General features: G+C 33.2%; 2 long non-coding RNA genes across 2 annotated transcripts; one reads left to right on the top strand and one right to left on the bottom strand.

Annotated features, from left to right (window-relative positions):
• Positions 1 to 835: 835 nt before the first annotated feature.
• On the bottom strand, positions 836 to 3,891 carry LOC105435847. Its single transcript, XR_969799.2, has 4 exons — positions 3,684 to 3,891; positions 3,060 to 3,312; positions 2,457 to 2,572; positions 836 to 1,060 (listed from the first exon to the last, which is right to left on the bottom strand). It is a non-coding gene; the product is annotated as an uncharacterized LOC105435847 (long non-coding RNA).
• Positions 3,892 to 14,918: 11,027 nt separating this feature from the next.
• Positions 14,919 to 16,996, top strand: LOC116403238. The gene is made up of 2 exons (XR_004215889.1): positions 14,919 to 15,219; positions 15,434 to 16,996. It is a non-coding gene; the product is annotated as an uncharacterized LOC116403238 (long non-coding RNA).
• Positions 16,997 to 17,164: the final 168 nt, after the last annotated feature.

Genomic DNA, 17,164 nt, shown 5'->3' with positions numbered 1-17,164 from the left:
TAATCATAATCTAGTTAGGAAAAATATGTCACGTCAAGGCTTTGGTATTGTTTATTTGTCTTTCAATACATGGAGTTTCCATCACCTTTTCTCACATACAAAGTTAGCTCCCATCTTCCTCTTGTCATAATTTATTTCGCTGTGAATGAGTCTCTAATTGCAAAGGTGTAGATAAATTTTCTTTGCTATTCTTTAATCATTTATTTACATTTTCACCATAATGCCTTGTTGAGAAGCAAACCTTAGAACTAAGTTTGATATCAATTCTCTATGTTCGACCTTGGATCATCCAGGAAACTATTGTTTCCCTTATACTTAGACATAAATAGATTAGTTGTAGCCAGGATTGAGTGGGATTGACTCTCACAAGGAAAACCCGTAAGCCAAGCACACTAAACCTTCAACCCCCTACTACAAAAACAGGCTCTCTTGACGCTTTTAAACTGTCAAGAGTCACTATTCTTGACGGTTTTAAAACCGTCATTGAAGCCAGTGTCAAAAAAGCCAAAGTTCTTGACGGTTGATAAAAACGTCAAGAATATTGAACGTTGACGTTTTATAAACGACTAGTATACAAATATTCGTGACAGTTAAAAACCGTCAAGAGTATGAGTGTTTATGACAACTTAAAACCGTCAAGAGTATAAGTGTTCATGACATTTAATAACTGTCAAGAAATTGATTGTTTATGACATTGAAAAACCGTCAAGGATGCACTTGTTTATTACATTTTAAAACCGTCAAGTATGTTATGATTTTTTTTAAAAAAAAATTGTAATTCAATTATATTTTTGTTCCTGTAATTCAATGACTCTATTTTAACACAAAAGTAGTATACATATAAATAAGAACTTTCATATATAACAATAACATAGATAACATTTTTACAAAGAAATTAAGTACACAAAATCTATCGAATTTTCCCAAAGGAGTAAATACAAGTAAAATAGAAACTAAAATGTGTAGATGTTCCACTTTCACACCATAAGTGTCCTCTGTTTCATCTTCTTCACCGCCAGAATCGACATCTCCTTCAAGTCCATTTTCAATAAACTGCATACTGTACCAATATAACCATGTGGTAAAAAATCATTCTAAATCTCCACAAAAAAAAAAAAAAAAAAAAAAACTGATAGATTTATCAGAAGGATACACTAGAAAAAGATGTTACATGAGAAAGAACCAAACATAAATTACACAAATAGCGAACAACTCAGACAGTAAGCATAGCAAAAGACCAGCAATTTTGTTAAGGAGGTCAATGATATCCTGATCTCAAGTTTCCTTCATATATTCTCTCTTTTAATGTCTCACATTCAATTACTCAATCATTTGAAAACTTGTGTGTATTATTGAAAAATTAGTAATGTTTCATCGGTATATGGCTTGATCAGTGGTCAAGTTGGGCATACGTCATTTGACTGATATATCATTGAAATATTCTAATAATAGGAAAAATACACCTCCATGAATATCAAGATTTTCAGCTGTTTTCTATCATTTCCATAGGAGATTGAATTAAAGTAATTTAGTCAAAAGTTACACACCATAAGGAACAAAATGAACTATGACCTTGAAAACAGCACGTTTATTATGAATAAATCATGCTTCACTTTGTAATCAAGTTAACAAGAGGATGTTGAAAATATGATGAATCAATCTTCTCAAAAAACAACCCATGCCAATTAAGCTATAATAAGTAATGCCCTGTATAACCAATGTTGAGAATGTGAATCCAATATGTACAAATCTTCTACAATTATGGTCTTCAGTTTCTACTACTAAGAGATTTTCATGCATTACAAATGAAACTTAGGAAAATTAAAAGAACTAACTAAACTCATTTCTTTTTTAAAGTGATCATAAGAAAGAAAGCAATTGCACTACTGAGAGTAAGTCAAACAAAATGATCATCACTAAACAAAGATTCCAGTCATGAAAATCGTAATCAACCATACAACAGAATACCTGAGGAAGACAAAACAATCACAACACCAAGTCTTTCAATGGATAATACAACATAATCATTCAAATAAGAGTGGTTTTACTTTTACCTTAAAATGAAATCTATAACCAAGATCAAGGTTATGGTTCCATAGGAAACAATTAATTATATTTAGCTTAAAAAAAGTCAAAACATAATTCACCCAATAAAAAAAAAAAAAGTAAAAACACACAATTGAATTATTCTATCTAATTCCTAAACCTATTTAATAGTGAACATTTGGTGTAAAAATTACAAGCTTACTTTGTAATTGTTTTAGTAAACCTCAAACTTTTGCTATAGTACAATAGTTTTCTAATTTATGTGAATTAATAATAACATAATGTTGTGCTTAAACTCCACCTCTTTTTCTCCATTTTCACTTCTAAATTCATTCGTCAACTTTCATGTGGAAGATGTACATTAATTTTAATGTGCATAGACAATAGTCTAATGAAATATTGTCACTGACCTCTTTCAATCTATCATAAAATGCACTAAACACGTCGTTTATGAAGTTGTTTGCCCTTCAAGTGCCTCAATCTCATATTTTCTGGCGCTATCCTTATCTTCATCATAAATCTCAACCTGCACACAAAAACAACAATGACAAGAAGAGGGTGAATGAAAAAATTAGTTAAAACACCTCCAAATTATTAAGGAAGAAAGCAAAACCTTGGACAGAGAAGGTAACAAACAAAGAGAATATATGATCTTTTTTTTTTCTTTTTCTTTTCACGAAGGGAGAAGAATTGACTCATCCTCCAAAGCTCTCAATTAGTAGTATTGTTATATGAGATCTTCAAAATTACTTAAACAGGGATGTTGATTATATGGCCTGCACTCCCAAAAATTCATTCATACATTCATTTGTTTTCTTTAAATCCTAATAAAATTTGATGGTGAAGAAAAACTTCAGTACTTTAAAGATTGAATAAAAGTATACTAATTTCAATCAATTTGAAGTTTACACCTCCATCCTTCATATCTATTATTGCCAATCATGCCATCTGAGTTTATATAATGAAGAATAATGAAGTTGTCGTTATATGTTTTAGGGAAATAAAAGCCTAACCTCAACTTAGTGGATGATGGATTTTGAAGCGACGGACGTGGAGCACTCGTTGGTGAAGTCGAAATGACGGACGCGCAGCAGCATGAGACATTGAGGGATTTTGGAAAGATGGAATGCAGCGGACGATGGACTTTGAAACGACTGACGTGAGGGATTCGAAGAGGTGGAACTCGACGGTGAAATCGAACAGACAGGCGTTGAAGGCGAACGAACGACCGATAAACACACTTTTTTCGAATGGGAAGGATTTCGGCTGGAGAGAGAAAGGGGAACACGCGTGTTTAGAGTCGAAAGGGACTAGGGCTTTTTAAAAAATAATATTTGCACAATAATTTTTCCATATATATTTAAAGTGATTTTGAAGAAATAATATTAGTACAATAGTGTTTTTTTATATATATTTAAAGAGATTTTTATTATTGTATCTATATATTTAAAGAGATTTTAAAGAAATAAAATTAGCCCAATATATTTTTTTCTATGTTTTTAATAACACTTTGACATTTTTAAAATGTAAAAAAAAAATGATCTTACTTAACGTTTAAAAAACGTCAACAAATACAAAAAAATGACTCCCTCGAATCAGTAGTGAAGAAGAAGAAGATGCAAAATTTGAAAATTTACCCTCCACCACAATGCCCAACCAACCATATGCGTTCTTTACATCATTTGTCAAACAGGCCCTCAATTCTACTGAGAAAATGATATCTCCCCCTTATATGAAGCCAAGATTTTGAACTCCTTATGGAAGTCCAAGGTTCCTAAAAAGTGAAAAATTTTCATATGGACCCTTATACACAACAATATTTTCTCCATGGACATTGTGCAAAAAAGAATGTCGAACGCCTGTTTAAATCCAAATTGGTGGTGTATGTGTAACAAACAAGGGATCCTGTATTATCTGTTTCTATTCTACCACACTTCTAAACTCCTTTCGAGTAAATTAGAAGACAAGGTTGGTTGGACCACCAACATTCAAAACTACCGCTCCATGCGTAAAAAATTGTGCTCGATCAACAAAACCAACAGAAAAGGTATCATCCACTTCAATGTTGTCGTGGCTACCTTATGGACTATTTGGCTTGAGTGGAATAAATAGTATCTTCAACAAAAAATTTGCAAGCAACATCAACATCTGGGAGGATATATGCAAGCTTATTGGACTCTAGTCCTTTAGAAATCGATTGCTTTCTAATTACTCCTCCACAACCATGCTTTTTAATATTAATGGTTTCTCTCAACTGTGTTTTTCTTAGGCTTCTCTCTAGCCCTCTTTTAAACATTTTCCTGTACTTCCTATTCTCTATTGAATATAATTTGATGGGGGTGAGAACGTGCTAAAAGGATGTCTACCTTGCAGGAATGCTTGGATGCAGCTATTGACTTGTGTCGTATCTTTTTCAAAAAACAAATTGAGATGAATATTTGATAGCACTGCAAATATGCTATTTAGTTTCATTTATTTTGAGGTTCCTATATTTTATGTTTTTATTTCATTTTTTATACGTTTTGAGCATCAAACAGATATAATCAAATGTTGCCGATCATTCAAGATTAATTTGGAGGAATTATAAGCTAAAATGAGCATTTCAGACTTCAAATAGAGAAGAAAAATGACAAATCCACCTGTAGATGAGAGCGCCACGACGTCGTCATGTGACTATAATTAAAAATTATGCTTCGATAATTAGGCATAACTTTTAATCTGAGTTGTCGTTGTGGCTAATAAATGACCACTCGTTTTCTTGGTTTTTCCACCCCTCTATCCATCTATAGCCTTAGTTTTTAGGATTTCTTTTATCACTTTCCTGTAGCCAAACAAAATGGCGATGGGTCTTATCTTTCCCACCACTATGTGAAGGTAAGGTCTGGGTTCTTTCTAGTTTGGTTGATTTTTATGGGTTCTAACTTTCCCACCATGTGAAGGTAAGGTATATATGTTCTTTCTAGTTTAGTGGATTCTTTTTGGAATATCTCATTGTATTTTTTGGAGTACTTTGGTAGTATAATTGAGATGGTTTTACATATAAATTACATTTTCTTAGTATTGATTGACAACCGATGCTTAATTGTACAATTTGATGATTTAGATTAACATATAATATGTGACATATAAAATATTGTATGTTGATAAAGAAGTAATAATAGATTATATAAGCTTGTGATATGTGATAGACAACAAAGACCATTGCTCTATTGATCTAAAAAAACCATATTAAGTTTTAATTATTATTTTCCTATTAGAAATTTATTAAAATGTAATTCCTAAAGTGGTAATAAGTTAAATTGATTAGAATGATTTTTCTAATTAAATTGGTTAATTTGATATTTAAAACTATTAGTTAACTTGTGTGAAAGGAATTAATGTTTTGTCATTTACAATAATTGTAAATGGGAGAGTAGAAAGAGAAGGTACAAAATGGCAAATACACTCCATATAAACATTCTGGAAGCAAACAAACATTAGAATCTCAACCAAAAGTTAAGATTACAATCAAAACAATTGATAGCAAGTAGCCAATAAAGGCAAGGATTAGGAAAATATCTGAATTAAGTTATAAGATGACAAAATTGTATGGAACAAGATAACAAATAAAGTGAAAATAGTAAGGTATTAGAAAAATCAAGAAGGAAAGGTTTTCATAAGTTCACCGACCATCCAACATATATCAGCATGTTCCAATTGGCCGGCGCCGGCGGTGATTTTCGTGTTCATTCTATCGGTGCTGATGGATTGGCTTAGTTTTCTGAAACTTCATGAACCAAATTAAAACGATAACAATGTGTGGACGGCGGAGTTGTGTGCTTTTTGTTATTGTGTGCTTTTTGTTCAAATGGTTGGATTCTTATTATTTTCAAATAATAATTATTATCTATCAAATCGTAATCTATCGAATTAAATTAAATTTTAATACATTTATTACCAATAAAATGTAAATTCTAATCGAAAAAAAAAACAGTTTGAGTTATATTTTGAAACGTGTTTTGGGTTTTATTTAGTGAACTCTAACGCATGTGCTTTGCTGAACACCGAGCAAAAATTCCCTCTTACTATATATTAAGGACGTCCCAAGAAAAATTCTGTCTTAAAAAATATAAACACCAAAATCAACACTAATTAAATCAAAATGGTGTGTTTTATTATAAAAACCTCTCTTTTCTTTCTTTCTTAGTGTTATTTCTCTCTCTAACCTTGCCACCGTCATCCATGGCTACGCTGCCGCTGCCGCTGCTGCTGCTGCCTTCGTTCATCCTAGCAGATCTCTTCACTATCTATCGTACAAGCTCTCCAACCCTCCCCGTTTCCATGGGGCAGAAACCCTTGGCCGCCAAGGCGTCGTTCTAAAACTGACACGCCTCCTCCCTTTTAGATTTTTTAAAAAAAAAATTTCATTCTAGTTTACAGTAATGATTTTCATTACTTCAGTTATAAATTTTTGCTGTCCGCACCTTCATTTCATATTCCGTATATGTAATATATGTTCAGTTTCTACTTGACGTTCATTAAGCATCACTGTTGGATTGGATATGTGTCATATATTATACATGTAGTTTGTTTGGATTCACCGTTGAATTGATATATTTGTTTTTATTTCAGAAGTACAAATTTGTTTTACTTTATTAGATTCATTCAACCAATATATATAATACCCAGTACATTACATGCTTAGTGACAATGGAGGAGATATTTGAAGAGAGAAAGTATTAACAAAAAAAATATTGTTTACTCTTCTGTGTTGCAATATGTGTGAGCTATTAATCTGCTCAAGATCTTTCTAAATGGGTGGAAGAAAGTAGTGTTTTTATATATTTATTGTTTTGACTATTTTTTTTAATCATATTCAAAATTTGAGTGTGCACTAAGTTAGTTGGTTGTCATTTATATATATATATATATATATATATTGATGTTTTTGGACTATAAATATTAGTCCACTAATTGAATAAAATAACAAGTTATATTATTTCTCTCGACAGTATATTTTTCGTAATATCTATTTTGTTTTGTCTGTTTTCTTCAAATAACAGAGTGCATGAGATTTTTACAGATTTCTTGTTTTAAACCAACATCTGGTATCAGAGCAAGTTGTCTTCTCATCGGAGATTCCACCGTCCAACAAAGATGGCAAGCGTCTCGCAACAAACAAAAGAGAACGGCGAAATGTCAATTCTCTATCCGATGTTAACTCTAGACAACTACACGGTGTGGGCGATAAAGGCAGAAGCAATTCTCAACGCCCAAAGAGTTTGGGATGCAATAGAGCCAGCGAGAGGAGCCGAAGAAAGGACAAGAAGGCGTGTGCATAAATTCTCCAATGCATCCTAGAAGACGTGCTTCTACAAATCGCAAAGAAGAAGACCGTAAAGGAAATATGAGATAGTCTTAAGACGAGGTACTTGGACAGCGAGTGGGTGAAGATGACACGAGTTCAAACCTTGAAGAGTGAGTTTAATGTTCTTCAGATGAAGGAAACCGAGACAATCGATGAGTTCGAAGGAAAAATCAACGAATTAGCAAGCAAGTTCACCACCATCGAGTTGCACTTGAGGATTCATCCTAGGTGAAGAACTTTTCGATTCCGTCCCGACAAATATCTTCTCATTGTCGTCGAAATCGAGCAATTCCAACATCTCGAAACCATGCCGTTTGAAGAGTCGATTTAGACGAATGAAGGAGTACGAGGAACGAAATAGCACGACTCTGAGGAAACAATAACAACACCGATGGACAACTCCTACTACCTATGTCGAATGGAAAGCTAGACAAAAAGGAAATAGTGGTAACAACTCTTCGATGAACAAAATAGTGTGGTCGTAATCTTGTCATGGCACAAAGCATCAAAATAGTGTGGGAGGCACTAGAAACACTGGAAATGTCACTCGTGACAAAAATCACATTAAGTGTTTCACTTGCAACAAGATGAGACATAATGCGCTGAAGTGTCATGGAAAAGGTCGTGACGACGAAGCTCATCTAACTTATGTCGTCGAAGAAAAACCAGCTTTAATGATGACCATGTCTCATGAGGGAACATGCAATAGACATTATCAGGAGGATGTCATACTAATTATCAAAGAGCGATTGTTGCTGAAGATTTATTGCAACCACAAGAATGAGAAAATAATAACATTTGGTATCTTGACAACGGTGCTAGCAACCACATGAATAACCATCGTGAGAAGTTTCAAGAATTAGATGAAAGCTTCACAGGGAGGGTGAAGTTTTTCGATGGATCAACCATTCAGATCATTGGAAAAGGAACGATCGTGTTCAAGTGTGAGAACGGTGATCAGAAGGCTCTTTAAGAGGTATACTACTTTCCAAAGTTATTTAGTAACATCATAAGCCTCGGACAAATGATAGAAAAAAGAAACAAGGTGCAAATGGTGATAGGTACCATGAAAGTGTCTGATAGGAGCGAGAAGCTTTTGATGTCGGTGAAGTGAACTCAAAATTGCTTGTACAAGATAATCTTGAAGACGCTCAAGCAAGTCTGCCTCTGACAAGCCTAGAATATCCAACATGGTTGTGGCACGCGAGACTTGGCCATGTAAATTTTCATGACTTGAAGCTCATGGGGGAATTCGTAGTTGGAGTACCACTAGTGACTCAAGCGGACAAAGTTATGTGAAGCGTGCGTGATTACCAAACAAGCGAGAATGTCATCCCACGTCAATCAACATATAGAGCAAAGAAGTCGTTAGAACTCCATGTCGATATATGCAGACCGATTTCACCATGTACTCTTGCTAGAAACAAGTATTTTTTGTTGATCGTTGATGATTCCACGAGATGGATGTGGTTGTATATGTTGGAGACAAAAAAGTGACGCATTCAAAGCATTTAAGAAATTCAAACTCTTAATGGAGTACAGGATAGAGTATAAGATCAAAACGCTCCGAACGAATTGAGGTGGTGAGTTCTTATCTGTAGAGTTCACCTAATTATGCAAAAAAGAAGAAATCGAACAGTACCACATCGTTTCATATTCACCGCAAAAATGTGGCGTTGTAGAGCGTCGTAACCGTACCATAATGGTGATGACGAGATCACTCCTCAAAAACTTGCACGTGCCTGCAAGATTTTGGAAAGAGGCAGTGCGACACATGGTTTATTTGTTAAACCGTCTTCCAAAGAAGGCCCTCGGAGAACGCACATCATTTGAAGCTTGGATGGGGGAGAAAACCACATCTTGAACACTTGAGAGTGGTTGGTTGTGTGGTGTATGTAAAAAACACAACCCCTCACTTAAAGAAACTCGACAATCGAAGCTCACTCATGGTATCTTTTGGTGTCAAAGAAGGATGCAAAGCTCATCGCTTATATGACCTGGGCTGTGAAAAACTTCAAATTAGTAGAGATATCATTTTTCAAGAGAATCTTGAATGAGCTTGGAACGAAGCTGTTAATGACGGCAAGGAGATTCCAGAGTTTCAGATGATGGACCAATTTTATTCTGACAAGTTCAAAAACATGGAGGATGCAGAAACTGGGATTGATAATGTTATACCACATGCAACCGAGATACCGCGATAGGAGAGACCAATCCATCTACTCCATCGACGAACACATTGGTCCATCTAAGATCTCTTACTGACATCTACACCAACACAAAGGAAGTTGTAGGTGGTGAAGAACAAGAGAATGGGGTGATGGTGGTGGTGTTCGAAGAACCGACTTGTTACAAGAAGATGTGACCGAGACCCTCTGGTATGAAGCAATAGAGAACAAATTAAAACCTATTGAGAAGAACAACACATGGAGTCTGATCGAGCTTCCACTAGAACACAAACCCATTGTAAAAAATAAGTGTTCAAATTGAAAAAAGATTCTAATGGAAAAGTTGTCAAGCACAAAGCAAGATTGGTTGCTAAAGGCTATGTACAAAGACAAGACATCGACTTTGAGGAAGTCTTTGCACCGATTGAAAGACTTGACACGTTCGAGTCATTATTGCACTTGTTGCAAACCAAAGTTGGGAGGTACACCATCTAGATGTGAAGCCAATGTTTCTCAATGGAGAATTGGAAGAGGAAGTATATGTTACTCAACTGGAGGGATTTAAGGTTCCAAACCAAAAACAGAAGGTGTATAGATTGTCGAAGGCTCTCTATGGATGGAGGAAACTCCATGAGCTTGGATTATTCGACTTGATAGGAGTCTCAAAGAGCTTGGCTTTGGAAAATGCACTCAAGAGCAAGCAGTTTACACAATAAGAGAAGGAGAAGAAAGTGTTCTTGTTGGAGTGTATGTTGACGATCTCATTGTAACAGAAAGTAGCACTAGAAAAGTGAATAACTTCAAGCAGCAAATGATGGCAGAATTTGAAACGAGCGATTTAGGTCTTCTCTCTTACTACTTAGGGATTGAAGTTGAACAATAAAATGGTCGAATCCTTCTCAAACAACCAAATTATGCCAAAAGAATTTTGTCCTAGTTTGGAATGGTTGATTGCAATGCCACAAAGTACCTGATGGAACCCAAGACACAACTTCACAAAGACATAGAAGGAGCACCAATTGATGCTACGGAGTACAGAAGCATCATCGGTTCATGTCTTAGATACTTGCTAAACACAAGCCCAGATCTCTTATATGTTGTTGGGATGGCGAGCAGGTATATAGAAAGACCTACAACCATGCACCACAAGGTGGTCAAACAAATACTTAGGTATTTGAGAGGGACAATTCACTTTGGGCACTTATGTGAAAGGTCTTAGAGAATTCGATATATTCCATTACTCTGATAGTGATTTAGCCAGTGATCTCGATGGGAGAAAAAGCACAAGTGTAATGGCATTCTACTTAAACGAAAGCTTGGTTTCATGGAATTCGCAAAAGCAAAAGACGGTTGCACTCTCATGTTGCGAAGCCAAGTTCATGGCAGCCTACTACCGCAACTTCCCAAGCGTTGTGGTTAAAATGCCTTGTTAGAGTTAGTCGGAATGGAGCCAAGACGGGTAACATTATTTGTGGACAACAAATCCGCGATAGCTCTCATGAAGAATCCCGTATTTCATGGCCACAACAATCACATAGATACACGTTTTCATTTCATTCGAGAGTGTGTCGAGAATAGACAAATTATATATCGTTGAATTTGTCAACATTGGAGAACAACAAACTGATGTACTGACTAAAGCATTGACGGGAGTAAAGTTAGTTGCTATGCGTCAGCTACTTGGTGTTCGTAATTTACAATCATGTCACAATTAGTGGAAGTAGTGTGAGATCTTAATTCGTTCACGAACTTCCTAAATAGGTGGAAGAAGTAGTTGACACTTTTTTATATATATTTATTGTTTTGGCTATTTTTTATTTTTAATTATCTCTAAAATTTCAGCATGCACTAAGTTAATTAGTGGGTTGCTTAGTGGGTTGCTGTTTTTGTTGTTGTTTTTAGACTATAAATATTAGTTCATTAATTGAATAAAATAATAAGTTCCATTATTTTCTCTCCCACTCCGCAATATATTTTTTAGAATATCTATTTTGTTTTGTTTGTTTTCTTCAACTAACAGAGTGCGTGAGATTTTACAGATCCTTGTTTTAAAACCAACAAATCATTATATATAGTTTCATAAAGTATCTCTCTAAATTCCTTCAAAAAACTCACTAATAAAAGAAAAATTAAAGAGATCACAAGGTACTCTTCTTCCCAGTTCTTAGAGATTTATGAACTAAGCCAGTTTTTTTCTTTTATTTTGGAAGCTTCTGTTTCTCTTATAGTAGGAAAATTATAAATCTATCACAGTTACTTAACGTTATAAATATCGACATTTGATTGAACCTTATCAGTATCATGAGATGTATTGTTATATTTTTTATTTATTAAAACTCACACGATATCATTAGATTTAGGGATAGTTTGGGATTATTTCTGCAATCGTAAAAAGCGATTAGATATAACTTTTATATTTAGGTTTTTCTAAAACTGTGGATATCTCAAATTCATCCTTCCTTATTAATTTATTTTTGCATCTTTATTTCAAATTTTAATTGGTTTAATTTCAGATATTAATTATTTTTAAAAAAAAATTAGAAAACAATTAGATTAAACAAAGTTAGTTGCCATTCGAGTAATATACATTTTAAATAAATGATAGATTAAATATGAAGGTATTGAAATGATAATCATACTTAGTTTGGTTCATATAACTAAATTACTCAAATTTAATTAGTATTAATGTACGAAACATCATTACTACTTTCTTCCAATTCAAAATTAAAATTTATTCAATACTTTTTAACAAGTTTTGATAAATTTAAAGACAAAAGTGTTTTTCAAATAGCTTATTTTTATTTATAATTTTTCGTAAACTCTCTAAAAACTAATACTAATACCGCAAGATCAATTATTTTTAATTGTCGTCAAACGATTTAATTTTGTCTAAAATGACTTAATTTTTCTAATTAAACATTTAAAAAATGTATTTCAACCACACATATTTTTCTCACTTTTTAATTATTTAAAGGCAGCATCTACCGGTATTTATTTTAAAAGGTGATCATTATCCACTACTTTCTTAAATTTAAGTACTTTTTTCTTTTTTATTATTGTGGGTTGTTAAACATACCATTATCTACTGCTTGATTCTGCAATTCCTTCGTGCTAATTGTTTTATAACGATATGTTGGGTGTGAGATGAATAAAAAAAAGTCTCATATTCAATATATAATTGGAATATGATAAACCCATGACGTATGATACTCAACATTGGAGTTTAAATGAAATTGAAATTAAAATTAGAGAACAAAAATAAAGGAGAATAAACAATGGTTTATAACCAGTGAATATACATAGCGAATCAAATACGTAGTAAGAGAAAATTTAATGAGAAGAAAATACAATTCCTAATACTTATTAATGAATACCAAACATAAAATAGATAGAGAATAAGAGAGATACAAAAATTAACCAAGGCACTGATGAGATGAGCGATAACACAAGATATTACACCGCTATCACTAGAACACCATATCTCAGAAAAGGTCAAGTAGAAAAATGACATTCGTGAAAATATTCACAATATAACAGACCTACTATTAGTGATATTTGTAAAAAGAACGAACTGCTCATTTTATTACTAATTCAAATGAAAATAAAAATCTAGAAGGAGGAGGTGGCGCTTTTTATTAGGGTCTGGTGTCCATGGATGCTTGGGACCCTTAAACGGCGGTTTCGGATGCTTGGGATTCTTGGACGGCTTTCCAGGGAGACCTGATCGGTTGCTGGAGGTGGCCATAGATGACGGAAAATTTAGAGCGAGAAACAACACTAGAAAAGAAAGAAAAGATAGGTTCTATAAGTGAATAGGCCATTTTGATTTAGTGTTAATTGTGTGTGTTCAATCTATATATAGAGCTTTTTATTTGCTACTGTGGCAAAGGCTACCGCGTTGAAGTCCACTATAGAAAAATACAATACAATACCAAATGCAGTCACTTCCATTTGGCAATCTTTTTCTTCATTTGATTCATTATTGTATTATAATATCTTTTTCTTTTACTTTTAGTTATTTACTTGGTTATTTTATAGAATTTTGTTTTTCTTTTGCTGTTCAAATTTTTTTCATGTCTTTCTCTTTCTCTCTTCCTCTTTCTCTTTCACTTTGGTGTGGTGTCTTCATTTTTTTAAATACATATAATGACACGAAAAGGGACATGTAAATTACATATATCGAAGATATATAATGTAATAAATCGAATAAAACAAAGTATATTATAACACTTCAAGTAAATGAATAATATATGTTGCCATTGTAATATAGTGAATATGTTGTAATATATTAAATATATCCTAGTGTGTATATTGTAGAGAAAAGGCATGAGAAGATGTTTTCCCATGATATTACGAGAGAAGAGAAAGGAAAGGAGAATCTGTTTCCCTATCACGTTACCGAGAAGGAGTAAATAAAGGAAAGGAAGATGAAGATAAAAGTGATGGTAATGAAACTAGGAATAAAATAATGACTAAGTAGTACCCAACTGCTTTAAGGAAAATAGAAGAAGAGAAAGAAATAAAAATTGGGTAAATTGATGTCCACGTATGAAAATAACCTTCCAAAACTAGCGCAGTCTCAGTACACATAGGGGGTGACAAAAGAATGTTTCTTGAACCCATACATGTTTGTTGTATGGTATCAGTAATAGATCCAATCGCTAGCTACTCCAAACTCGCAGAAGAAATCTGATCACTATGGCACGAAGCATCTGTTGAAAACTTAATAAGTCGTCATAATACAAATGACAAGGGAAGAATATTATTCTCTTATTCATACACGTTAAAAGAAATAAGAACTTAAATATTAATATTTCTATAATTTTGCTTTTCTTTCTTTTGTTTTCTTCCATTCAAATGAGAAATCTTACACATATTTTAAAAAGATATATTGACTTACTCAATAACATCAATAATATTAAATATCACCGACTCTTCAGTCTATCACTTTAAAAGATATATAAGTTGTACTTACTCTTCACTCTTTAACAATATATAAGTTGTCCTGACTGTTCGCTCTATAAATTTTAAGAATATATAAGTTGTACTGACTCTTCGCTCTATGAATTTTAAGAATATATAAGTTGTACTGACTCTTTACTCTGTAAATTTCAAAAATATATAAGTCAAAAACATCAATACCTTTGTAATAATATCTACGACTTAATCTAGAGTCTTACATTATTTTACTATATATTACATCTCCTTTAACCAAATCTATGATAGAATGATACTTGATGTTAACATGCTTGCTTTTTTCGCGAAAAACTAGATTCTTTATAATATAATGCTAAAGAGGTTGTCACGTGTATAGACACAAAGAGACCACTTATTTGCCTGTAATAGTAGTTTCTCCCTATCCTTGTATTTTACTTTCCCTTTTCTTTCACTTGCATGTAGATCTAATTACAGATAATTAAAGAAAAGTTCTCTCCAACTTCATTCTTCTTTCTTTCTTTCCTCTATTTTTCTAGGTTTCTTCTTTTTGTTTTCCTTTAGATGATGGTGAGATGAAGAGAAGATGAAGAGAGGAAGGAAGAGAAGATAGACACACATCGTTTTAAAATGGTTCGGCAAATACCTACATCCATTGTGCTTTGGAGCAATGTTTTATTTCTGTTCAGTTTCGTTGTGTATGAAATATCAAAGTGATACAAGGTATTTATAGACTTCCCTAGTTTCTTAGTTAAAACTCTAGTTAGATCAGAAGTTAAAAACTAACAAATTTTAGCTATATGTCTTTTACAATAAGAGATAACTATTTTAGTAAGAGTTTTCCACAAATCTTCACCTTAAAAGATATAGTGTGAAAATTTTGTGCATGTCTTGACTTCCAAAGCATTTGATGCAGTCAGTCCTTCTCGAGTTTCAGGAACCCGATTGTTTGAAGACACTTGAGGAACTTTGTTCGAGTGACTACCTTCGTCAACATATCAGCTGCATTTTCATTGGTATGAACTTTGAGCACTTCCACTACCTGTTTTTCGATTGTTCTCTGATGAAGTGGAATTTAATATCTATGTGCTTTGTTCCACTGTGATACTGTTGGTTCTTGGACAGATGAATGGTGCTTTTGTTGTCACAGTAGAGCTTCTTGCTAATTGTTCGCCAGTTTAATTAATAGGTTTTGTTTTTTTTCCATCTGTGAGTTACCTTCACTTTAAAATACCCTTGAACTTTTAAAATTAAAAATTAGTTGTCAAATTTCTTCTAATTTTAAAATTGGATTTTGAAATTTAAAAATGTAAAAAATTTATTAATTATATAAGATCACGATTCAATACTTTTTTCATTTGTCAGTTCAATTATTGCAAGTTTGAGGTGCAATTTTAAAAGTGTTTCTATTTTCAAAAAAGAGGGAAAGTTTCCGAGAAAGAGATGAAGTGTCTGGCAAAACTTTTAGGAAACCCGCTAATCAGACACTATAATTTATTGATAGGTTGATAGAGTGATTACTTACATAAACCCTCTGTAAATCGTTATATTCATTTAAATTATCATTTTTGTAAGTTTCTAGAATAACTCTAAATTATAAAGTGGAATCCAAGTTGGTATAACCAAGTTGAAAAGTTTTGTTTGGTAGTGCCCTCAAATAATTCTAATGAGAGAGAAAAAAAGTTAAAGGTTTCGTACAAATTTGGAAGTATATAATATTAATCCCCATAATGGGCATGACAGAAGGGTCAAAATTAAGCAGCCAGAATAGTGTTTGGTGCATGGGCATTATAAAAGCATAACACATCAATGAAGTGAACAACAAACCAAAGAAAAAGAAAAAGTGAAAAATGAATCTCCAGTGATGGCCTTTGTTTTAGTCTCATTAACCTTCTTTTTTCTTAGCTTCCCAATTCTCTCTACATCTGCTGCCCAGCTTCACCCATTGCCTTCTCTTTATCACACAAGAATTGTCCCTCTTCCGCAACCATCACCGTCGTCACTTTTGCCATCGTATGAATTTGAACTGCAAGTAAGGAGAAGGAGAAGGCGGGTACGTCTCCGCCGCCACCACCACCGCCGCCCAGGTTCCAGTGGCCAAGAAGGCAAACCCGTAGATCACCTCCACCTCCTTTCTAACACACACTACGTACGACACTGTTTGCAAGCATATATATCAGAAAGGTAAAACTCGTTGTGATAAAACTCGTTGGCTTTGTTATCTTTTGTAACAATTAGTTGGGGATTGGAATAAAATGGCTGCTCATAACCAATTATACTACATTTCATTTAATTAGTTTATCACCTTTAAGTTTATTTTTTAGTAAAATATGTTGGATAATTATGTATTGAAATTTGATAGAATATTTTATGTATATCTGTATTATGTAAAAGCTCAATAAGCTCTTAAGTTTTGTAGTGTGTTTATAGGATCTTTTTCAACGTTATTGTAAAGTTAAGCAAAACTTTAATCAATTAAGAGCGTCCGTTTCTTTTTCTTTTTTTCTTTTTTTAATTTTATTATCTTTTCATCGCTTTAAAAACTTATGTTTACCTTGACATACGTCATTGTTTTATTTAATATGATATAAAGATCAGGAGATATAATTGGATTCAAAAACTAAAAATTATATTTCGTCCCAATGGTTGAATTTTGGAACGCTGTCCA

Source organism: Cucumis sativus, chromosome 4, assembly GCF_000004075.3.
Source record: "Cucumis sativus cultivar 9930 chromosome 4, Cucumber_9930_V3, whole genome shotgun sequence".
Classification (NCBI taxonomy): Eukaryota; Viridiplantae; Streptophyta; class Magnoliopsida; order Cucurbitales; family Cucurbitaceae; genus Cucumis; species Cucumis sativus.
Note: the sequence above shows the minus strand (reverse complement) of the source record. Positions and strands in the feature narration are given on the sequence as shown.